General features: G+C 37.7%; 1 non-coding gene across 7 annotated transcripts in view; it reads left to right on the forward strand.

The window, feature by feature from the left end:
- LOC103161076 overlaps positions 1-26696 on the forward strand; it is a 389511-nt gene that overhangs the window by 214338 nt on the left and 148477 nt on the right. For 2 of the 7 annotated variants that reach the window (XR_004769684.1, XR_004769691.1), the window contains 2 exons: positions 6413-6495; positions 9250-9569. The exons of the other annotated variants lie outside the window; for them this stretch is intronic. This is a non-coding gene — a transcript (uncharacterized LOC103161076). Of the gene's footprint in view, positions 1-6412; positions 6496-9249; positions 9570-26696 lie in introns of those variants that run through there. 7 annotated transcript variants of the gene reach the window in all.

Below are 26696 nucleotides of genomic sequence, written 5' to 3' on the forward strand. Positions count from 1 at the left end.
CATCACAGACTCTGACTGTGTGTGATAAGACCACAGACCCACACGTGGTCCTCAGCAGCAGCCTAGACTCTGTTGTGTGCATGGCCCCAGGTGACAGCCCAGACCCCTGTCGTTAGCATGCCCTTCAATGGAAATCAACTCAGACCCTGGCTGTGGTAGGGCCATGGTCACAGACATGGTCCTCAGCAGCCGTCCTGGCTTAGATGACATCATGGCTCCAGGCAGCAGCACAAGCCACCCAAATTGATGTGGTCCTGCTTGCAGCATGGCCCGTGGGTGATAATTTGGCCAGGGTTTGGATGTCACATTGGCCCCAGTTGACAGTGCAGGCCACATTCTGATCAGTAAGGCTCCAGTGGCAGTGTGGCACTCGGATATCAACATGACCCCAGGTGTCTGATTGAGTTTATTCCTTAAAGTCAAGGGCAGACAATGTTAATTATTTCATGCATAGGCAACAGCTCCTCAGCCCAGGTCATCTGTTTTAACTTTGGTCTATTTCTTGTTTATGAACTCCTATGAACTTTTTTTTAATGATAGTAAAATTGAGTGCAGGCACTGTGCAGATGTCTCTGACTAAATGATTATAGGACAATTCACTAGAACTGGGAAATAAAAAGAATATAGTAAGAATAAAAGAATATTTAACCAGCCAATAAAATTTAATGACACAGAGGAATCAATCACTTAAAATGTGCATGAGAAGTAATATGAAGCAGAATGCAATTATAAAGAACTAATTAGAAATTCAGAACATGAAAGATTCGTTTCTTTGCTTGGCAGATCAAGCAAAGAAATGAAAAGAGAAAATCTGAGGAATAAATTGCTTAATGAATTTAAGTTCCCACCAAAAAACTGTAATGATTCTTGAAGTATGATTGATCTTTAGTTCCTTTAATATTTATTCGTTGTTCAGTTCATTGTCTGGCATAGCATCCTTATAACTTTCATGTAAAAATCTTCAGGCTATATCACTGACCTCTAGTTTCTCCCAACCCTCAAACTAAAATGCCATCAGATAATATCCGAGGCTTATAGCAGAGATGCAGGAAAAAAAATCATATGGCAGATGTGACTGCTAGCAGGCACAATTTGTCATGTGAAGGTTTTGCCATCTTTTAAAATCTCTATAGCTGATGAGTAGGGTTTACCATTCTGAATAAATTTATACTGAATTTTATTTTACTTTACCACACTACTCCCTACATGCTTTGTACCATTGTTCTCATTTAGTCAAACAAAGTGGATTCTGAAAAGTTGTTCTCTCTCTGAGAATAGAAAGGTGATTCCCAGAAGATGGTGTGAATATGAAGTGGCCAGAAAGGAGGAAATTTGATCAATATTATTATGGATTGAGTAATGTGTTTGGGTGCCAAGTTGACAAGGGGTGGTCAACTTGACCAAATTTAGAATGTGCCAGAAGATGCGTTTGTAGGAATGTTTCCAGAGAGATGTAAATGAGTAGAAAAAATCCCATTCCAAATGTGGGTGATACAATTCCATGTGCTAGAGTCCTGGGCTAAATAGAAGGGAACTGAAGAGACAGCTTGAGCTCCACCATTCATCTTTGGCTGCATCCTGACTGTGGGTACCACATGGGCAGCTGTTTCATTCTCCTTCTGCTATGTCTTCCTTCCAAGATGGACTATATCCTCAGTCAGTTCAAATACATCTTTGCTTTTATCAGGTTTTTTTTTTTTGTATAACAGCATGAAAATTATTTAGTTCAAAGCGATTCTCAGCTATAGCCAAAAGTGAGAAATTACGAAGTGCCATTGGACAATAGGGAAGATTATACAAAATGGTATTACACTGTACATCTTAAAAAGTTAGAGGAAAGAGTCTTAATAGTGAAGAAATAAAAATTGTTTGAAGATGTATCTCTTTAGTCTGATTCAAGCAGTATACAATCTGTGCATGCATCATGACATAATGTGACAACTAATGTATATAATATTTGAGTTTTGTGTACTAACTGAAAACACAGTCAAGTAAAAACAAAGAGATGAGATGTTGCACAGTTCTGGTTACTCATGTGTTCACTTTGAAAACTCAGAGGTTCATTCACTAATAATTAGTTACTCTAACAATCTTTTAAAAATTTTCGTGTGTGTGTGTGTGTGTGTGTGTGTGTGTGTGTGTGTGTGTGTGTGTGTGTGTGTGTACTTTACATGTGAGTGGTGTGTGATCAGGTGTGTGCAAGTGTACTTATGTAGATGCAAGAGCAAGGTGGTGGATGTCCTGCTCCATCATTCTTTGCTTTATTCCCTTGGAACAAGGCCTTTCATTGAACCCCAAACTAGCAAGATCAGTTAGATCAGCTGGTTAGTAAAGGCAACCAATGATCCTGACTCCTTTTCCAGACTTGATGGGTTGCAAGTGCACATGGCCACTCCTGGTTTTTTAAGTGGTTTCTAAATATATGAACTCAATTCCTCATGAGTGAATAAATGTATATTCTTATTTCATAAACTTTGTAATTCTAGGTAATTAGTGGTTTAGGTACTGATATTTCTTTCCTGGAATGAACTGTTCCAGCTACAATTATGGCATTTCCAAAGGGGTCATTAACTGTATAGAAAATAAAAAAAATATTAAGTACGTGTTGAGTTTCATTTAAATTTAAAATAAAAAGTTAAAGTACATTTGTTCTTAAATCTAGAAATACAAACTATTGAAAAAATTATTAAAGGGGAGAGAGCAGAGAGAATGTGGACCTAATCAATGTACAATATATGTGTGTATGAAATGTGAAAGTATAATCTGTCACTTTATAGTTACAGTGTGTTAATAATAATTGTAATTTGAAAACCAAAGTGCTATTTAAAAAGAAAAAAGGTCTCTAGTTTTATGTATTAATTTAATTTTAAATTATCATGTTGCCTTATTAATTTAGTATTGATATATTGAATGTTAACTCAACATTAAATGTTAATTTAAGAAACATCAAACTATAAAGTATATTTCACGTTTTTATCAATTTAAGAATAATTAAATTTCTTATTTCTAGTATTTGTCCTATGGTCATTAATTATCATCATTGAATGTTACTTTGGAGAGAAAATATTGTAAATTAAAATTAAAAATATAAATTAAACAAGGAGTAAGAAAAAATTTAATTTGTAAAAGCTCATGATACTCTTTAAAATACCATCAAGAAAAAATTTAGCCATTTGTTACAAGAGTGGAATATAAATAGAAGATGCTTTTCTGAATTGGGGTGGATGTATTTTTGAATCATTAGTAGGGCTATGTGCTTGAGAATGATTGTCACAGGAAAGAGTAATCATGACAAGGACTCAGATTTGAGAAATTAATTTAAAGGGGGTGTGAAGCAGTGGGTGGGGCTAATCAATTGTCAAGTGCTGTAATATATGTCATATATTTAAAATTATAACTCGGAAGTATTTCCTGTTTTAATTTCTTTTGTACATCTCTTACTAAAAATAGTAATCTATGGCCAAGAATGATTTGGTTATGTGGCTGTCACTGTAGTACAAATATAATAAAGTTATCTGCTAGAATTTAGATGGCCTAGAGAATTAGTCTATATTCTAATCATCAGTCATGTTACCTTTTAGGTAATGAATTCCTGTTTTGAAAGTGTCTTGTAATATGTCTTAATAGTCACAGTTAATAAATAAAATACTGAACCCCCTGTAGAATTTATTAGAGATGAATGGATTAAAAACCATCTTTAATGGACCAATAATGAGTAATGGGATTGAATCACTACTAAATGGTACCCCACAGAAGAACACATCTGGATTTGTTCACTTTACTGCTGAATTCTACCCCTTCAAATAATGCAAACAAAGTAAAGATATAAATTCCTACTAATTTTCATGCCAACATGGCGCTGATATCAAAACCAGAAAAATATGAGAAAAAGTCAGTATTCATGATAAACTTTGGTGCAAAACTAATTAGATACAAATATTATGAAACTATACTTGACACTATGTTGAGGATATTGTTCACAAGGAACATCTCAGACTTTCCTGAGATGGAAAGATATATTCAACAACTCTAATCCAGGAAAGCAACACTAGTTTATGAAGAAGGTCAAAACCACATTAGTAAGGGGAGGGACAGCATCATAATCATTATAACATCATGACATCATCATTATGCCATTACATCATATTAACATTACATCATCATGACCTCAACAAGTCATCACATCATCATCACAAAATAATCACATCATCCTCATCATTATCTTTATCATCATCATGATTATTATCATCATCAAATCACCACTAATCATCACATCATTATTACATCATGGCAAAATCTTCATTAGGTCAGCATCATTACATCATCATCATACCAATACCATCATCATCTAAACATCATCATGTTACCACTGTTTCCACATTGTCATCATAGTTGTCATTGATGGAGATAAAAAAGTTGGCAAATAATAAAACTTTCATAACAAATTTCTAAACAATGTCAAGTACAGTGGTGACTTCCACCTAGTAAAAGACACATATGACAAACCTATTGTCAACACCAGATTTCAGGAGAAAAAGCAAATGCTCTCACAGGTTCTATTCAGCATTGTATTAAAGTTCCAACTGGAGCACCAAGGCAAGAAAAATAGGAAAAGACTGAGCTAAATAATCTCTGTTGGTATACAACCTGATTTTATACAAAGAAAATTATAATGAGTGCACCAAAAACCTGTGAGAATTAATGAACAAAACTGGCAAAGTTTCATCATCCCAAGTCAACAGACAAAAATAAAATGCCAGTAGCATTTCTATAAAGTAAGAGTGAACCATCAATGAAAGAAATCAAGAAACAACCCTAATTTATTATCATCACAAAAACAAAACACCTGGGGTTTACTTTAATTAAAGAATAAAAGAAGCATGCATTTTAAACTATAGAATATTGATGAGGAAAAGTGGAAGATATAAAATCAAATGCATTGTTCAAGTAGCCATAGCACCTATTTGACATCAGGTTCAACACAATCTCCAGGGATACTTCAATGGCATGCTTTACAGATCTGTCAAAGAGGCTGAGGTCACCATTGGGGAAGAACAGTATGTCTAAATGGTGCTATGGGCTAAAATTGATTTATATGCAAAAATAGTTTGAATCCATATCTCATACCATACCTAAAAACAATTAGACAGGACTTAAATGTGTCATAGGGAACATGGAAAGTAGTAGACAGAAGTTAGGAGAAATTTCTATTGCATCACTAGTGGGGATGGTGGATTATTTCATTGTTGCTTTGTTTTTTCATGCAATATCAAAAGCACAGGCAACATAATTTTAAAAATTAAAAATTGGGGTTAAGTCAAAATATGAAGCTTCTGTACAATAAGTAAATAAGTAAATAAATAAAGAAACACAGGCCGAAAAGGTACTTCTCAGAATGAGTGGAAGTGTTTGTGAACCATACATCTGATAAAGAATTAGTAATTCATGAATTGGTATTTTTAAAATAAGACATCATAGCAACGGTGCATCAAACAGTGATGCTTACCCTGAGTATTAGAAGATTGGAAATTAAACAATGAAATATTACTTCCTATACGTTTGAGCAGCCATTATTCAAATGGAAGGAATAGTAAAGATCTTTGGAAATGTAGCCTAAACATAGTGGAAATAAGTAGAATCATCATGACAAAAATATGGAGGCTCATCCAAATTTAACATGGAATTAACCACAAGATGATCCAGTAATTCTGCTAGAGGGTATATAACCCAAAGAATGAAGTAAGCTTGTAAAATTATTGTGAACATTCGTGTGTGTGTGTGTGTGTGTGTGTGTGTGTATTCTGCACAGAGCTGTTTCATTCCCTGTTGCTGTACCATACTGTGAATTACCCAAAGAACCATTAGTAAATGCCAAATGGATAACTAGTGTGACTGGGGCTTCAAAATCTTCGAACTACTCAAAGATATGAACAGCCACACCTGTTTTGTTAATAAGGTAGCCAAAACTAGGTATTATGTTATGAAAAAATAAAATGAATCTGTCCATGTGGTAAAGAGGTATGTTGCAATCTTATGAGGACATAATAAACTTTGTCATGTTGGAACACGGAGAAATAATATTTATTTGAAATCTGATAGCATGTGAGGTGGATAGAGGAGTGGGTTGTAAAGAATTATTGAAAGAAATAGATCATCTCTAAAATGTGTACTATGAAATAAAAAAATGAAGTTTCAGGCAACTTCTTGGAACTTTCAATGACTATAATGTACTACAATTCAGGTACAGCTGTAAAGATGAATCTAACTAAAGATAGAACAAATGTAGGAGATAAAAGCTAAGGAGATAACGTTTAAGTCACAATCGTTTTGAAATTTGTGCAAGGTAATTTACATATGAACTCCAAGTTGCTTTACAAGTATTTGATACATGTTATCTTCAATATGTTTAAAGGATTATAGAAAATTTGAAAGTGAATGCCAGCTCTGAGACCCTGTTCCTGTCTTAAATACCTCTCAAGAATCCTGGGATTAAAGGTGTGTGATCCCAAGTGCTGAGATCATCTTTGTGTGAGCTGTTTCTCTTAAGGATGAGATCAATTTTGTGTAGCTCAGGGTGGCTTTGAACTAACAGAGATCCGTCTACTCTACCTCCCAAGCGGTAGGATTAAAGGAGTGTACCACTACTGCCTGATCCCTATAGCTTGAGGCTGACTTTGCTTTCTGAATCCTCAGGCAAGCTTTAATAAATCATAACTGATATGTCATTACAGGAATGGTTAAAAACTAAAAAACACAACTGTTACTGTTGAACAAGTAGAAGAACTAGAAGCTGATGGAGGCAATGTGGGATGGCACAGCCTTTTTGGAAAACAAATTGCAAGTCACTTGTTCAGCTCAGTCTTCAGTTACTATAACTCTGCAATTCTTACTCTGGGAATTTATCACGAAATGAAAATATGTGTCTGCAAAAATCTCCTAATGGCCGGGTGTTGGTGGCGCACACCTTTAATCCCAGCACTCGGGAGGCAGAGACAGGTAGATCTCTGTGAGTTTGAGGCTAGCCAGGTCTCCAGAGCAAGTGCCAGGATAGGCTCCACAGCTACACAGAGAAACCCTGTCTCTAAAAACAAACAAACAAAACAAAACAAAACAAAACAAAACAAAACAAAAACCCTAATGAGTGGATAGCAGCTCTAGTAATCATTGCCTCAGAACTTGTCTTGGAAGTATCTTGTCTTCATCAGAAGGTAGTTGTTGAAACTAATTTTGGGCAATGCACACAACGAGCTACTCTTTGGCAAACAGCAGGAAGCTCTAAGACAGAGAACAAGCTGTCAGTCTCAAAACCATGCCGATAAAGGAGGTCTGGAATGAGAGCAGACATAGCACTATGCTGTTCCTCAATAGGCAAAACTAGTATCCAGTGTCACAAACTAAGCAGGGGTAGGTTGACTGGGGCCAAAGGAAGGGGTGGGGATGATTACAATGTTTTGGGAAAACATCCTGGTGGTGATGGGCCATGTTTTGAATATTGTCAAACATCATTAGGTTAATATGGTTCTATATTATTTTATGTAAATTTTGCCCAACAAAAATTACTGAGAATATTTAAAATGTCATCTATGTCTGACACAGGTATAGAATGAAATATTTTGTAAGAAGGTCTCCTAATAAATCTAGACTTAAAAAATTTAAGCACACAGTTTGTTTTCCTGAAATAAGTTATCTGAAGAAAGCCTATTATTACCGAGAAAACAAAATTAAGTTTTGCATTCCCCCAAATATAAACTACAAGATCCAGGATGGTTTAAATATGCATTTGGTATGGAAGCCTGTTAGATAGCATTAAACTGTTTCTCTATAAAATTTTCTCCCATACCCACTTTGAAAAGCTGCTATAAAATGAACAGCAAGATGAATACATGATCTGTGTAGCTTTTACCACTAATGCTAGCCATGTACATTTGAGTTAAGAAAATGATAGTAGTGTATGATATCAAGGCTGTAAATAGTTCAATAGTTCAGAATGATAATCCACCACATACGCTAGAGCATGTAAAAGTTGAAGAAATTGGGTGGTGTAAAGGCCATGCCTCTCATGATTTAAAAAATACTCTTACATTTAAAATGGAAGTAGAAATAAGGTCTATAGCTCACCCAGAATTCTGAAGAAAAGAAAGTCAAACATACCGTAATGAGAATAGAAAAGGCCAGATAAGGAGGAAATACAGAAGCACACAGAGCAGAGAGACAAATTAAGATGAAACTTGGAGGATGAAGCACACGTGGAGCTGGAGAGATGGTACAGCACTTAAGAGCCGAGGAGACAGTTTCACTCCCCAATACCTCCACGCAGGCAGCAGTTCCAGGGGATACAGTGCCCTTCACTGACCTCTGTAACACCAGACAGATATGTAGTATACATATATATGAGCGGGCAACACTCTTTTTTTTTTTTTTTTTCTTGAGACAGGGCTTCTCTATGTGGCTTTGGAGGCCGTCCTGGAACTCGCTGTGGAGACCAGGCTGGTCTTGAACTCACAGAACCTCCTGCCTCTGCATCCCGAGAGCTGGGATTAAATGTGTGCACCTCCACCACCGGGCTCAGGCAACACTCTTACAATAAATAAATAAACCTGAAAAAGAAAAAACAACAACAACAACAACAAAACAAACAAACCACCTGCTAGATGAAGCAGTGGTAGCTGATCTATTAATTCTTCAGAATTGATGATTCTTAGTAGTAAACAGATATTATTTTTATACAAAAGTAAGAGACAATGATGAGAAGGGCAGAAAAAGCAGGAGCAGGAAAGCAATCAGTGTTAGGGTTCTAATGAACTGTCTGTCTGACATTCTAAAAAACAATCCTCTAGTGCAGAAGTCTTTTCTTATTTTGAGAGAGTCCAGGTAGAAAGTCATGCATCGTGGAAGACTTCCTTCTTCTTTTCATACCCCAAACCTTGTACTTAGCATGTGTATAAGATATATAAGACATGGCAGTTTTATTCACTGGGGGGTAGGCAGAGGGTGGAACTTCTGCCCCCTTCATTCCCCTAATAACCTTGATGGAATAACCATCAAGGAATCCTATCTCTCACTAGTTTTCCTGTTCTCTCTTCCTCTTGTTCCCCTTCTCTCCATTCTTTTACTTATTTATTGAGATGCAGTCTCCCTGTGAGGCCACATCTATTCTCTAGCTTGTAATCTCCTTGTCCTGACTTCGTTATTGCTGGGATTGCAGTCCTGCACTATCACACCCAGTAATAAAGTATTTTCTAATTGCAGAAATCTCATCCCAGACCTCAGTCTACCACGTGTGAAGGAGATGGGAAGGCACTGTATGTACCACACTCACTCTTCATGGTTCATAGTTTTATTCTCGAGGCTGGTTGCACACCTATATAAAAGAAACAAATAAAAAAATGTAAGAGAGCAGTACCAGTTTCCAAATGAAATTCTAAGTATAGGTCTGTCTTTAGAATATCTTCATGGAGACAGAATACTTGAAATGTTTTCATGGGGGTGAAATGATCTTGGTGTGCCAAAGAGTGTGTGAAATAAGAGGAACCACATTCAGGAAGGAACACATAAGGAAGGAAGGGCACAGAGAGCAGGGTGCTGATGTCTGGGTGGGGGTGGGGATGGAGCTTGATTTCAGCTACTCATCAAGGTATGTTGTGAACAAAGCCGGTGCACCATATCAAATTTTGCAAGATATTATTGCATTTTAATTAATTATATTTTGTGTGTATGTTTGTAGATGTGTACATACCATGTTATAAGCGTAGAGGGCAGAGTACAATTTGTTGGAGCTGTTTCTCTCCTACTGTGTGGGTCCTAGGGATGGAACTCAGGTCATCAGCCTTGACACCAAGCACCTTTATCTTACTAAGCCATCTCACTGCCCAAACCTTAGAAAATCCTGACTGCAGTTATTTGCCCTGCACATATGCATGTGTGCATGTGTGTGCATGTGTGTAAAGGATTGAGTGTGTACACATATATAAATTTTACTTTGTATGAGTCAATTTTTACTACTGTGACAATACCTAAAATAATCACATTATGAAGAAATAAGATTTATTTTGACTCTTGGATTTAGAGGTTTTAGTCCATATTCTGCTGACCCTATCATTTTTGGACTTTGGATAAGTTGGTCTATCCTGGTGAGGAAGGCACAGTGGATCAAATCTGCTCACTACATTTTCAGAAGTTAAAGAATAGAGGCACCAGTAGTCTGCACACCTCTTTAATGGCACATACTCAATGACCAGAGTTCTAGGTGGTCCCATCTCTTAAAATTTATATATCCCAATATGCCATAGCCTGGGGACCAAACCTTTAACCTATGGGCCTTCAGGTCCATTTTAAATCAACTGTTCTCATTTTAGAATCATTCAATAACATCCTATAGAGTGGATCCTAGTGACAGTAGAAACAGTAGAATGTCTTTTTTTTTTTTTTTTTTTCCAGAGACAGGGTTTCTCTGTGTAGCTTTGGAGCCTATCCTGGCATTCACTCTGGAGACCAGGCTGGCCTTGAACTCGCAGAGATCTGCCTGCCTCTGCCTCCCAAGTGCTGGGATTAAAGGCATGCACCACCAATGCCCGGCTAGAATGTCTTTTTATGTGAAAGGCTTAAGTGCAAATGTAAGGCTCCCAGGAGCTGAAAGTTCCTTTCTTAACACCATGCAGAAATCACAACAAATTTATTTTATTTTCGAAACAGGGATGCTCTAAATAAAATCACTGTGCAAGTTGTTAGCTAGTGATTTATGAACTATGGAAATGATTTTATGAGTGTAATGAATTGTAAGCAAATAGTTATATGCTAACTTGGCACAAAGCATCCAGAAGTAAATGACTTTAAAATATTTCTCAGCTGCAGCAAATATCCTTTGGATCCTCATTCTTTTTGCATGAGTTTTGTTCTCCCATAAGATCTTTACAACTAGGTGTCATTAAAAACAAAAAATATATATATATGTTCCTTTACCACAAGAATTCGTCTTTGAAATAAAAATTTTCCTAGAATATGTCCCAAACCATTGGGGTTAGCCACATTTTAATGCTCCAAACATCTTAAATTAATTATATACTATGCCAGACTAAGAAAAGTGCAATACATATTTCATATAACTTCATGTATTTACGAGAACTTCTATCCACGTGGCTTTAATTCATTTGCATTTATATAATCAAATATGAGTTTTACATCCTTTTGATGTAGAACCAACTTTCAAAAAGGTATTTTTCAGCAAATTATCCCCTTTAGGAACAGAAAGAGTTGTTTTGCCAAAGAAAAAGGATCTCAGATATGCAAAGCTTCCTATTTGATCTCTAACTCAAAGCTCATGCAATTTGCATTTTTAGATTCCTCCTTCTCTAGGAGACCTGGATAACTCCAAGTAACTAGACTCTTAAGGTGCTTTTGCCAGATACTAAACCACCAGAGGGCTTTGGCGTGTATACAAACAAGACAAGAAACTCAGAGCTCTTCAAAAGTTCTGGAAAGGTCTTAACTGCAAATAAAGTTTCTAATATTTAGTACAACTACATTTGATGATGCCTAGAGAGATTGCAATCCTATAATTAATTTTTTGTCTGTACTATTAAAGGATTGTCATTAAAGACAGACCTTAGATAATTTGAGTTTTGCAGTTTAGTAAGATGCACATTTGATTTACAGTTCTACTATATTAAATTACATTATTATCATGTTGTATTTCTTTGAGGTAACATATCTATCCTACTGCCTGCTGAGTAATATTTTTTGCCAGGGTAAAGCTTTCATTGTGTGCAATAGTAATTCCTCAAATATGCTGATGTCCTTTGGGAATTGATGAATAATAGTAAAGACGTTTGAAGTAATAGAGCATGTGAATACATAAGATGGGGACATAACTGAATATTAGTTCAGCAGTATTGGTAACACCAGTTCAGAAAAGTGCCACATATGGAGGCAAAATATGGAGCCTGAACCTGAGTAATTAAATTCCAAACTGACTCTTTTAAGCCTTGGTTGGTGCTTCCTTTACATATAATAATGAGCCATGAAAATGGGGTGGTTTGGGGCATTTGTTTTAAATGTCAGTGATTAAAAACCAAGCAGTCTGATGCTTGGGAGAGAGGCTAAGATAAAGGCTAAGATATTTCAAATTGGAGCAAGTCCAATTGTCCAAAAGTCTTTGGATGGAGCAGGTGTAAATGAAAGGGTGGAGGGCATCAGAGTCTATCCATACACGTGGTGTTTTCCAAACCAGCGCCTGCCGTAACATGGTTCAAGAACGAACTTCAGTTATCCCAGGTCAACCACATCTTATTTATGTTTTAGGGCTGCTGTTAATGTATGGTGAATTAGATCATTGTAAAGACAAGCTTTACAGTAGACAGGAAAAAGATTAGAATTCTAGGTACCAGGTTATAGGTTGCTGGTAGTCAATAATATATCCTTTGGATTAGTGAATTTGTCAGTCATTTTTTATCACAAGTTGAAAATTATTCAGTTTTGATGAATATATTTAACTTTATGAAACTGAAACATTTATATTGAATCATATCACAGACAATTTGACAATCTGATATGTTTTTACACTGGTTTAATTCATCTCAGAGTGTGTGCAAAGGATGCTCTGTTTCTGTGGTGATGTGGCTTATGAATACTCCAAGTCTTTAGGTCTCCAGTATTGGATTGCTGATATGATGAGCTTTAAAGACATTCCTATATTGTGTTGGTTAGTTTTCCATCACTTTGGCAGAACACTATGACTAAGCAATTTATAGAAGAAAGTTTATTAGGATTTACAGTTTCAGAGAGAGAGAGAGAGAGAGAGAGAGAGAGAGAGAGAGAGAGTCCATGGCTGTTGTGGTAGGTAAAATGACAGTAATCAGGCAGGAATAGCTCTAGAGTAGTAAGTAGCTGAGAGCATGAATCTTGGTCCACAAGCCTGGGTGGAGAGAGAAGGGGAGAGGGAGGGAGGGAGTGCTAGGATTAAAGGCATTCACCACCAATGCCCATTGCAACACTTCTTAATCTATCACAACCAGTTCCACCAACTGGCAACCAAATATATGAGTCTATGGTGGCACTTCTCATTCAAACCATTGTACATATTTTCCTTTACAAGAATGGAATATGAAAAATTCAATTTTAATGATAACTTAGTTAAAAGTAATTTAAAAATTAAAAATAATTATTTGTATTTTATGTACATTGGTGTTTTGTTTATACAAATGACTGTGTGAGAGTATTGGATTCCCTGGAACAGACGTTACACATAGTTGTGAGCTGCCGTATGGGAATTGAACCCAGGTTCTCTGGAAGAACAACCAGTGCTCTTAACCGATGAGCTATTTCTCCAGCACTAGCTAAAAGTATTTTTAAAATTATATTGAAGTAAAATGAATAGGAGTATTGCTTGTTATGAGAAGATATCTTTGTATTTGTGAAGTACAGAAAATCATATTGAGTAGGGAATAATCACTAGTTATTAACTTACTGCAAAAAGTATAAAGGACATAGAGTAATAAGCTATAGCCATATGAAAAATATTATTTTATTATTATATTGTGTACATGTGTATGTTTGTGTGTGTGTGTGTGTGTGTGTGTGTGTGTGTAGAGGCTTGTGTCACAGTGCATATGTAGAGCTGTCAGAGGAAAACGTTTGGACTCAGACCCTCATTGCACTTGACGTTCTGAGCATCAAACTAAGGTTCTCAGGCTTGCATAAAAAGGAAATTCATGGCTGAGCCATCTCCCCAGTCCAATATATTCATTTTTAAATTTAGAATAACAGCATATAGCTTTCATTAAGAAGTGTTTGTGAGAAGACATGATTATCACTCTGAAGTTAAATCAATCCATTAAAAAATCCTCTGGACAGTTACATTTGAGTGAGTTTGTGTGTGTGTGTGTCCCCTTATGTCCAGCTATGGCAAAAGAGAATAAGATCCACAGGACCCTCACAAAGAAAAGTTCAGAGGAAGATGTGCCCTATGTTTTTATCATATGGTGTTTCTATGTTTCAAGGGTGTTACTCAGAATTCATTTTCTCCATTTCCTTTTTCCTTTATGCACCTTTCAGTAATTTCAGCTGGTAAACCTATTTCAATATTCATTTACCCATCTATGTACCAATATGTAACTTATGAACACACACACACACACACACACACACACACACACACACACACACACACTCCTTTCATATATACCTATGCATGCCTTAATGCATTTTTCCTGATCTACGTATCTATAGTTCTGTAGGTAAATAAGATTATTGTTGAAAATCTACCTACTGGAACCCAGTATTACAATGTAAGGAATTAGGAATTATAGGTAGTTGTCATTTCATTACATTTATTTTTTATACAATATCTTATTTTACTTTATGTATATTAACTTTTGCCTCTATGTATGTCTGTACATGTCATTGGTGTCTGTGGATGACAAAAGGGGGCATTGGATCCTTAGAAACTGGAGTTGTGGATGGTTCTGAACTGCCATGTGAGTGCTGGGACCAAACCTGGATTCTTAGATATTAAGCCATCTCTCTACCTCTTAAAATAAATCTTTACTGTTTCAAGATGGTAAAAAGAACAAGGATTCTATTTTAACCACCCACATTGTCCAGCTCACAATCACCTGCAACTCCAGGTCCAGAGAATGTAGTGCCCTCTTATAGTATGAGCACTCAGCTGTACATATGTGGTACACATATATGCATTCAAACACACACACACACACACACACACACACACACACACACACACACACACCTTTAAAATCCAGGGGTGTAGGAAGTGATTTCCTATATTATGGCAAATAGAGCTTTCATTTTTTCCTATAAAAGAACTATGTTGTCAGTAGCAGCCAAACTAAGCTTCCATCTTGCAAACAGTACTGAACAATCATTACATCTGTGCACAGGACTGAACTGATAGGAAAGTTTAAAGGGAGTAGTTACATTTTGACTGTTTTCACTTTGGACAAGTGTTACCAGAGGGCAGCAAGGCACTCTCTCCTCCATCTCAAATTTATTTGGTACATCTTGTAGGAGTCATCTGGCCAGTCAGAGCTGTGTAGTCTCATATACATTGTATATGTAAATAAAATAATTTCAAAACTTAATTGAAAATTATTATTTAAAAAATCAGGGCATAGCAGTGCAACCCACAACTGCAGTGCTAAGAGACAGAAATAGGTGGACCTTCCAAGTTCACTAGCTTGCCACGCCAGCCTAAACAGCAAGGTCTAGGTTCAGTGAGCTACCTATCTCAAAATAATACGGTGGAGTGATTAGGGCACTAGCTATGAGCATCTAACCTGCATACTGGTATTGAAGAATAAGTAGATGGAGTGCTGGAGACTTAGCTCAGTGGTTAAAAGCATGCACTATTCTTGTAGAAAAATCTGAATTTAGTTCTTAGCATCCAAGTTTGGATGACTCACAACTGACTTTAACTCCAGCTCCCGGGGATCAGATGTCCTTTCCTGGCTCCTTGGGTACCTACACTCATGTGCACTTACCCCTCACCTCAGCCCCACACAAATAAACACATAACTAAAAAATAAATCTTAAAGAGAAAGTAGTCTTAGTTTGGGGACTGCATTCTGAAGGTGGGTTATACATCTGAGGTGAGACTAAGAAAGTGGAGGACTGCATGGCTTTCTCAAGTTAGAGTCTTATGACATGCCTGTACCGATATATTCGCAGGATTTGCAGGATGTATTTGTGTTGGAAGCAGTAAATATTCTGGAAATTAGTTTTCTACTGCTTTTAGAATTCAATATTTGTATCTTTCATGTCACACAGATGGTAACATGGTAAGATAATGTCTCTACTCTCATATGTGTAAACTCATCAAATACTAACATAATTTAGGCAGTTCTGCTTTCAGCTGCCTGGAGCCTAGATTCCTTCATTGTCTCATCTACCCCTTCCTCTTGGCTCCCTGAACTTTGTCTACATTTCCCTCCTGGCTCAAGAAAAGCAGCAGCTGTTCATGGACCGGTAAACAGACTGAGTATTATCCACTCATGGTGTCACTGAGCTCCACACACTTTCTCATCATGCCCTTCATTTTTTAGTTTAGTTTTTAGGACTGCAAGTGTTAACAGTGTCAGAGCTGCACCACTCCCAAAGATTCATTGTGGATTCCTTGATGTCCTTTCCCCACCAGCTGTTTCCTTGCTTCCCTCCTTTAGTCATTGTTTAGTCACTGTCCTCATAGCTATGCCTTTGAACTTTGAAATTCCGACTCGGAGATTCTTCTGCATCCAGCTGAATCATGGACTCAGTGACAACAAGTGTACACTTTCTTTCACTACTTTGAACTATCTATTCATCACAGTTTTCTCTAAAGTGTTCCTTCGTTTCCTTTCAGATGAGATTACTTTTCTCTTGTTCATGTTAGATTTTTTTCTTTATGTCATGATGTTTTGTTTTATTTTTCCCACATTCCTAGAGGAATTAAAAAGTAAAAAACAAAAAACAAAGAAAACCCAAAACAAAAAATATAAGCAGATAAAATGCTCCTTTACTTGGGGAAAGCCCACGTCCAGGTAGACTGAACAGTTTATACCACAATGATCAGCATTCCAGGACCTTCCCAGCTACAGTGTGATGCTGTCCTGTTTGTCCTTGTGGCTGCTCTTTAGCCTTCAAAGAAGATAATTGTTACATTCTGGGCTTCAAAATTTTTGACTCACTCCTTTTCACATCTGAAGGCGAGGTTGTAATGGCTTCACTAAACCAAAAATAAATGATAAATGTGTTTTATTGGGGAACAATTACACAGAAAAATACAAAGAACCACTGGAGCATTTCCCTGCTTTTCTACTGGATCCACTGATCCATCAGAAAGACTTGGGGTGTCATCCTTGTAGATCTCTGAACATTTCCCTAGTGCCTGATTTCTCTTTAAACCTATAATGGCTCCCTCTATTATGGTAACAATCTAAACAACAGTGGAGAAGCTACCTTAAATGCTCTCCCCTGCTAATGAGATTGACGACTACCTTAAATGCCATCCTAGAGCCTTCATCCAACACCTGATGGAAACAGAAACAGACACCCACAGCTAAAATTGAACTGAACTGGAATCCAGTTGCAGATGAACAAAGGGGTTAAGACCAGGCTGTTGAAACCCACAGAAACAGCTGACCTGAACAAGGGTTTGCTCATGGTCCCAGACTGACAGCTGGAAAACCAGCATAGGACTGATCCAGACCCCATGAACGTGGGTGTCAGTGAGGAGGCCTCGGAAATCTATGGGGTATCTTGTAGTAGAGCAGTACTTATCCCTAGAACAGGAATGGACTTCCGGAGCCAATTCCATATAGAGGGATACTCCCTGAGCCTAGATACTCGAGGGAGGGCCTAAGCCCTATCCCAGAGGATATGGCAGACTCTGAAGATCCCCCATGGAAGGCCTCACCTTCCTGGGGGGAGAAGAAAGGGTATGGGATAGGTAGGGTGGTAGTGGGGGGCAGGGGAGGAGGGGAGGGATAGGGAACTGGGATTGATATGTAAAACAATCTTATTTCTAATTTAAATAAAAAGGTAAAAAAAACAAAAAACAAAAAAAGAAAGACTGAGGGAAGGAAAGCCACACCTCAAGCATCCCTCTCTCTGCTTTCATTTGCCTGAAGCCACTCCCAAAGGGGTGTGGCTGCCATTACAGGTTCATAGACCAGATGCCTACACACATCTTTCTTTCTTTCTTTTTTTTTTTTTGTCCAAATACTTTCCCTTTTAGTGTGGTTCTCTGTCTCTCTGTCTCGGTCTCTGTCTTTCTCTCTCTCTCACACACATTTATCTATTTAATCTATTTATATTTTAACATTTTCTGCTTATGGTGCTTTGTCTGTGTATGTGTTTGAGAACTACATGTGACATGTGTGCAGTGTCCTCAGAGGCCAAAAGTGCATGTTGGATCCTGTCTGTAGTTACAGATTGTGGTGAGCTTCCAGGTTTGTGGAACCCATGTCTTTCGTAAGAGCAACAAGTGCTCATAACTGCTGAGCCATCTCCCTGGTCCCAAGACTTTCTCTTTTAGCAGAGGTATTGTGTTACTACACAAAAATATTTGGATAGAACTTAAGAGAAGGACCTTTACTATTTGCACTGTTCTTGCCTCAAAGGGTCTGGTTTCCTCTGACAAAAGCCGGTTGTTGTTGGTTTTTTTTCTTTCTTTCTTTTTTTTTTTTTTTTTTTTGATTTTTCAAGTAGGGTTTCTCTGTGGTTTGGAGGCTGTCCTGGAATCTAGCTCTTGTAGACCAGGCTGGTCTCGAACTCACAGAGATCCACCTGCCTCTGCCTCCTGAGTGCTGGGATTAAAGGTGTGTGCCACCAACGCCCGGCCAAAAGCCAGGTTTCATCACCTATGTTCTCAAATCATTCTGTCCTATATTTGGAGTCATAATTCAACTATCTTCCAAGTTTCTTTTTAATTAATTTTATTTGTGCCTTCTACAACTCATTTTTCCCAAGAAATATTTTTTTATTAGTTCAAATTAGTTCAAATTAACAAGCCTGCTTTACATGTTAATCCCTTCCCTCTCCCCTTTCCCTCCCCTCCTCCCCCACCCCGCCAACTCCTCTCTGCTCCCCAGGGAGGGTAAGGCCCTCCATGGGGTAGCCCCAAAGTCTGCCATATCATCCTGGGCAGGGCCTAGGCCCTCCCCCATGTGTCCAGGCTGAGAGATCATCCTTCCACGTGGGATGGGTTCCCAAAGTTCTTTCTTATGACAGAGATAGATATTGATCTACTACCAGAGGCCCCATAGAGTGCCCAGACCTCCTCACTGACACCCACATTCAGGGGGTCTGGATCAGTCCATGCTGGCCTCCCAGACATCAGTCTGGGGTCCTTGTGCTACCCCTTGTTTAGGTCAGCTGTTTCTGTGGGTTTTACCAGCCCTGTCTTGACCTCTTTGATCTTTACTCCTCCCTCTCTGCAACTGGGTTCCAGAGTTCAGTTTAGTCGTTATCTGTGGGTGTCTGCCTCTGTTTCCATTAGCCACTGGATGAAGGCTCTAGGATGGCATATAAGGTAGTCATCAGTCTCATTATAGGGGAAAGGCATTTAGGGTCGCCTCTCCGCTATTGCTTAGATTGTCAGTTGGTGAAATCCTTCTACAACTGATTTTATCACTCAATACTTAAAAGTACTACAGTCTTCAAGACTTACTCTTGGCTCCATAACTTATTTTTATATATGCTCCTCTCCCCAGTTTCTTTCCTTTAATTCTGAGATCCTGGGTATGAATGTTGTTGATATTGGCTCTTACTGAACCTGATTTGCACTGACAAAGTGAGTAACTTCTAGTTTCTGTATCATCTGGTCCATTGGCAATGATCAGCCATGGCTGATCATGTTTCTGGAAGGTAAGATACCAGATTTAAATCAGTACCTACCACAGGATCTGCTATAAAGAGGCCACTCAGTATTGGTTGATGTAGATGTTCAGGTGACAAGTATGATTTAATTGAAATAATAGTTTAAAATGATTATAATTATATAACAAGAGTTACTGTAAAACAGAGTTAAGGAAAAAATTTTGGTTTCTGGCATGATTTTTAAAGGCTTGGAAAACCATTCTTACTCTTAAGAAAGAAAAACAAAAACGGCAAAGCTGAAAATCAACTTTCTTATATTTGTCAGATAATTGATGTCACAAATCAAATTGCTACTCCAAAAACTAACAAAGACAGTGAAAATCAGGAGTTACAGCTTGTTAGGATAAAGAGTGCCTACTGGAGCCAGCAACTGGTAGGGGGAAAACAAAAGTAAGGGAGGATTTTCTTGAGATTGAGCATCACATGTATCAGGAGACAGTTACTGGTGGGCAGTTTCCGGTGAATTTTACCCTTAAAGTGCCAACTACCTGTCATGGTTAATGATGGAGAAGGTTCCCTGTGCTGCCAGCAGTAGGAGGTGGAAGTGACCATACAAAATAAAGCCAAATCATTCTGCGCCCTTCCCTCTCCTTTATTATGAGCTAGACCTTGTTAGACAGGAAGTTAACAAACAGCTGTTCCACAAATGGGTTGTTAATAACAGTAGTTGGTCATCTTCCCTAACTGAGCCAGCTTAAACTGGCTGGCCAGTGGAGCATTCACAATACAGTTGTCTATTCCCCATTGAAAAAGAGCCAGTGAGAAATAGATTGCACCATGCCAGTCACATTTGGGGAATTCTGTCCTATCACAATCAAATGATATAAGTGATAAAATAAACAAGGGGCTATTTCATCTTGTTTGTCATTGCATAGCATTGGATGCAGTCTACAGTGTAACAGGTGGTTGAAGGAATTATTGTATATATATATGGTATTCATGCTACTAGAATATTCTGAATGTCTATGATGATGGAAAGTTCTATAATTGCTCAGCACAGTAAGTGCTAAACTCAAACAACTGAATTTTTTAATTTTAATATTTAGAACTGGAATTGAACCCAGAACCTGCTGCAAACAAGGCAAGTTTTCTACTATTGAACTTTATTGCCAGATCTTCAATTTGAAAAATGCAAATATATGTAAATGAGGAACTATATTAAATTTTATCTTATGTAAACTAGTTCTAATTAAAACAGTTACTGTAGCTGATGTTATTTTGGCCAGAAAATCTATAGAATATTAGTTGGCTTTAGAAAGTACCTTGCTCCATGATACTTGTATTTAAATGACAAGCAGCACCCTGGCAATGCAATTGGTTGCATGCCAGATCTCTTTTCTTCAAATGCTGAGGCAGGATTCTTGTGTTCTTGGTTTTCATTCCCAGTTTTGCCTGGTACTTTATAATACACCATCATCCCTAAATGATTTGAGGATCTTTCCTGTCCTATGGTATATGGTTTCTCTTCCTCACTTGACTTGAGTTCCTGTTCCCAAATCTTAGTTATGATTGTGTTAATGTTTGTGCAGAGATTCATGAATGATAATCCTGGTGACTCCTAAATTTAGACAAGTGTTTGGAGGTTTCACTGTTGTGCTTTTTATGCAACTGAATGGCATCTCACTCTAGTGACAAGCGTGACAAAGGCTAAAGATGTGTCCCTGGATACTGCACCCAGGTTTCTTGTTGAATCCTATAGGTTTGTCAAATTTTCCTGCTTTTCATGCATAAAGACACACATGGACTTTATTAGTAAACTTTCAGCTAGTATATAATTATATAGTGTATATCACTACATAAAATATATAAGTAATGATTTTTGGAATTGCTTTTATGTGTCAATTGAAAAATAATAAGTATTAAGAGTATCTTTTTCAAATTGAATAAGAAAAGTATCAAGAGAAAAATTAATGCATTTGTGCTTTGGTTGACTCTCTGCGTCTACCTTACTTCTTAAGGGCAGACTCCAGTAACAAGTTTAAATTATAGTCTAGGAGCATTTCCTAGGAAGCATTATATTGATAGTAAGTATGTATGCATGTGTATAATAAGATGTCAATTTTGCTGAAATTTAAATGTGCTAAGCATTGGATTTTTTCTATTTGACTGCCTAGTAGATGAAAAAGAATATTTTATTCCCATGTTGAAGTTTCATTTTGGGGAGTGAGGTTGAATTTTGTAACACTAATTACAAGCTTATATCTTTATCATTTTCTATTAGCTTTACCTCTCACTTGCTTTTGTGAAATATCTTTATCTTTTATTCTTGCTGACCTTGTTTATCACTGTACCTTGTTATTTGTACACTGATAGATGTTTACAACATAGTTTCTAGCTTGACTTCTGTATATTTTTGATAAGCAAAAAGAAACCTCAGCCAGTTTTCCTCTCCTTTTATGATTTTGTTTTCAAGTTTGAAAAGTCATTTTTACTTCTAGTCTCAAAGGTAAATGGAAGAAATTCATGTGGTTTGGTTTTTTTATTTATAAACTTTATTATAGAAAAATTTCAAATATAAATCCCGAAATTAACCAGACCCCAGACCCAGAACCTATACATTTCAACGAACACTTAGAATAGCCATTTATAATGGAAGTTGTGTAGCTTCACACTGCATTTTAAAATGTCACTGTCTAATATATCTCTTTGTATTTATCTACCATCACATTTTGAATACAATAAAATCGCAATGCATCGAAGTTATGTTAGAGTAAAATTCTCAAGTTACCTGAAGTGAAATGGCAGCCTAAGAAGACTTTCATTGGAAGAGAAAATTACAATTCTTCTTTTGGATTGAATTTAATTATACGTGTAGATAAACACTCACTTGATGCAGAAACACTTATTTATGAGTCAACAATTTCAAAAGAATAGGAACGAACACATTTTAATCTGAGGCAACTATGGGGTAGTACAATGATGGGATAAAACAACAATTACATTTTATGTTCTGAATTTACTTTTGACCAGATGGACTCAATTATTTGTGTTCATCCCTCCCCTACCTCTTCCAACTTCTCTAATTCCTGCACTGCCTAATCTTTTTAGTGTTCCCGAGGGCTGGGGCAATGAGGTCAGCTGTGTCCAGTCACTTCTACAAGACAATTCTTGCTTGTCTCTGCCTTGGGTGGGTCCTCTCAGACAATATGTGTTTATAAAGACATCGACATCAGGGCTGTGTGACCAGGCTTCAGGTGGAGAGGACAGAAGGGTGGGGAGAATCTTTAAATTGATCTTGGGATCTAATTGGAGACTCAGTCTGGAGAGATTAGAATGAAATACAGTTGTTCGAAAATTTCAAGCAGCTTTTTAGGTCATTTAATAAAAAATACATTTTTTGGTGAAGTTTTTTGCCTGTGGCCTTCATCTTAGCGCATATGCTCTGGAGATACGAACATGGAAACAAACCTTATGCTGCCAAGCTTGTTTCTTTTGCTTGTCTCTCCTACTACCCTCTTTCTTATTTCCTTTCTCTATAGCAGTCATAAAACCTCACATGCTAAAATATCCTCTAAATTCAAAGCAAGAAGAAAATAATTATAATAAACAATAATAAAAATAATTCCCTGTTAGTAAGTGCAGGAACAGTACTCTATTTTACTGAACTTTCCAAAGTCCAGCTTGCAGTTTGGGGGACTGAAAGCTTCCTTGGTGTTGCCCTGCCAGTTGAGGGGACTTGGTTTCTTGTTTTGTTTTGCATTTGACTTCTGTTATGGTTTGAGAGTCCCACCCAAAACTCATCCTGAGTTTTAGTTGCTGCCATTGTGAAATATTAACACCCGGGATCTTTAAAATGTAGTTTGGGGTATTATGGTTCTGCCCCAATTCAAGATCTCGGGCTTCTCCCCTTTTCCTGCCATTCTCCCACACTGCTCATTGCTGCATTTTCCAAAAGACACATCTACTTCATGTATTGAAAGATAGTAATCTTAAAATCTACACCTGTTTTCTGAGACACAAGAATACAGTCTCTGTCCATTCAGCTTTAACATACTGGTGCTTCCTTTCCATTTCCACACTTAGCCTAGCCCTCTGGGGACCTCTAGAATCCATTTCAGCTTCTCTTGTAACAACACAGTTCCCTTAATTTCTCAGACTCCCTGTTGAGCCATTTGTAAAAGCCAGCTGCAACTTTCTCATTCTCTCACTCAATTACAGCTCCCCAGGCCTTTGCATTCATGTGAAATCATTCTTAAAATGTCCACGCATGTGAAATGATGTCGGTTCATTTAGACTTTATTTATATCCGGTCCACTTCAAAGAAGGACTTAGGGAATCTCATTGCTGCTGCTACCTGCTGAGCACATCAACATAGAATCGTGTCTTGGGCTTTCTTGGTTTTAATTCTACAGGAACAGAGGGGAAAGACAAGCAATGTGAGAGAGTCAGCAGGTAAAAAACAGAATTTTTAGGCTAACAACTGCCACTAATTGTGGGCTTGTGAAAGTAATTTTGTTGCCCTGTGTGACACAGTTTTCTCATAACAAAATAGGACTAATCATATCCAATAACTTAATGGGGCCATTTATACCTGACACCTTTAGTTATTATGGCAACTGGAGCTGTGAATAGCATTAAAACGTGGCACAGAGAAATCAGTCTCTGTAACTATCGAACCTATATAGAAGGCATTAGTGCATTGGAAATGTCAACATCCATTTTGTTCATGCTGCTTTAAATTCAAGAAAAGATGGATTGGTATGAAGCTGTCTAAAGTCACCAAGATCCAGGCTGTGCTGCTGGATAGCCTGTCCTCTCCATTCCTTAGCCCACCTCACAGGTTAAGTGCTGTGGCTTCCTTACAGCCCAGGTGAAAGCATCAATTTCCTTCATTCCTGTTGACTTCCCAGCTGTTCCTATGAGCAAATCAAAGTGTGATGTAGTCTTCCAGAGATCAGGTTTGCCAAATGGCTAGCAGAAATGCATCTTTCCTTCAAACTTTCCCTCTGCATATTTATTGGAATGGACCCAAAACTCTCTTATGAATTGAAAACAAATGTGGCATGTCCACTCATTTCTTTTCAAAATATTTAATGTCAAAACAGGTACGAATTTATATCTTCCAATTTGATTTTTGGTATGCATATGTAGATTAGTTGCTTTGATATTATTCCTCTTAACTTATGGACATTTTGTATGTTTTGACCAAAATTGAATTCCCATAGTCACTCTTTTGATCATGGATTTTAAGGGATAGGGAAAAAGGAAATCGGGAATAAGAATGAGACATTTATCCACCGGTGCCTGGGATAGGCAGCCTTACCATGTTCGGAGGGTAGAAAACAGCTTCATCAGGACAAGTGGCAGGAGGTCAAGGTGTCTACACAGAGTGCTCCGGAAAAGCAGACCCTGTAGCATGCTTCAGAAACTCTAAGACCTGCCCATGTTGTGAGGATATACAAATAACCACAGAGATGACTGAGGTGCCAGAGTGTCCCAAGGGGGTGAGTACCTTTCTAGCTGATACTACCACAGACATGGTATATGGTATACTTGCTTTTACATGCACATATGCTGAATGCGTACAAATAATTTGACTCATGCTCATTGTAACCATGTCATCTGGAGTGGATATAGAACACCAGTGCTCTAGAAACTCATCAGCAAATGGGCAGAGCTGCTTTCTGAAGGTCAGATAGCTGAAACTCTGAGAGGCATATCTACTGAGGCTCTCAATTTATGACTTATTTGCCAGACATGTGAATCAGTTTGGTGCCAGAAGTTAGGAAACCTGACTGAGGTTTTAGTGCTATTATTACCTTTATAAATTCAGTTTTGAAACTTATCAGGGTTTGTGTTGATGCTTTCTTCTTTACTCCCTCCCTAATTCTCAGTCATGAACCTTGACTGACAGAAGCCTCACATTCTCAAGGTCTTCATCTTGTTGAAGTCCTTGGATTATACAGGTACTTCAAGTTAATCTAAGGATTGATGCTGGGATCCACACATGAGTAAGAACATTCGACATTTGTCTTCTGGGTCTGGAAGAACTCAGTATGTTTTCTAGTTTCATCTATATTGGCAAATGTCATGATTCAATTATATTTTACAGCTGAAGAAAATTCCATTGTGTTTGTATACCTCATTTCTGTTTTCCATTCATCAGTTGATGGGCATCTAGGCTATGACCATGTGCTATCTATTGTGAATAGAGAAGCTATGAAAATGGAAAAGGATGTGTCTCTATGGTGGGGATGAAGCAGAAAGACCTTAAGGGAAAGTAGATAGAGGAATGCAGGTGGTATGAAGGGAAATGGAGAATAATGGAGAAGAGGTTTTAACAGAGGAGAAAGATGGGGCAGTAAAACAGATGGAATAATGAGGATAACTACCCCTAAGGATATTGGAAAAACTACTATTTTATTTAATTGGAGCTATCCTAAACAGGAGGAAATACTCCTCATAGAAGCCAAAGGTTGAAAAATGAAGAGCCCCATTCCAGTCACTGGATACCTCCCCTTGATATTCCCCAAATGATATGACTATTGCCATTTCTATCAGATAACTAGCTGAACTGTATGGGAAGACATACTTTGGCCACCAGACATGAACAAAGCAAGTGGTTAACAACCAGGAAACTTCCTGCCTTTTGGGTAGATTTCATATTACCCAATGATGCAATGGAGACTAGTGGAGGATAAAGTCACCAAGCTACAAAAAGTTTGCACTGCAATAACAGATGTAGCAAGATATGCCTATGGGTACAATAACAACATTAATGTTGTGGGGGAAATCAAATACTCTCTGATTGGATTTAAAGCCCATCACACAAGAGGAAATTCATGTCTAGTACCATAAGTCCATTTGGAGAGCAGATGGACCTCAGGGATGAACTTACTGCTATTATTTTGCCAAATGGACATATTGTCACACTGCCCTCCAAACTTGTATCGCTACACTTGTAAATTTGTGCAGCTCTTGGGTTTCATCAGAGAACTTTCTTGTGCAGTGGATGGTGGTTAACATAGAAATTTACAACTGGTTTAAGAGAATAAACACCTGTGGAATGTTCAGTCACCAAAGACATAAACATCACACTACCTCCCCTAAGGCTCAGGGATTATCACAAGAGAGGGGACAGAGAGACTGAAAAGATCATGAGAGACAGAGACTTGGGAGAAAAGGAACAAACCAATATCTTCTGGATATATGGACAGCCATCCTCGTGAACTCAAATATTGTGGTTGTCTGTACAAGGTCAAACCAACATGGTATCACAGAGGGAAAGAACCTCAGGATTTTCCATCATTAACTTAGACTATTGATGGTTGATGGCTTCGGGAAAGGAGAGTCAGTTTCCTTTAAAAGGCCTCACCCTTGCTATATAG

This window comes from Cricetulus griseus, chromosome 4 (genome assembly GCF_003668045.3).
Source record: "Cricetulus griseus strain 17A/GY chromosome 4, alternate assembly CriGri-PICRH-1.0, whole genome shotgun sequence".
In the NCBI taxonomy this organism is placed as follows: domain Eukaryota; kingdom Metazoa; phylum Chordata; class Mammalia; order Rodentia; family Cricetidae; genus Cricetulus; species Cricetulus griseus.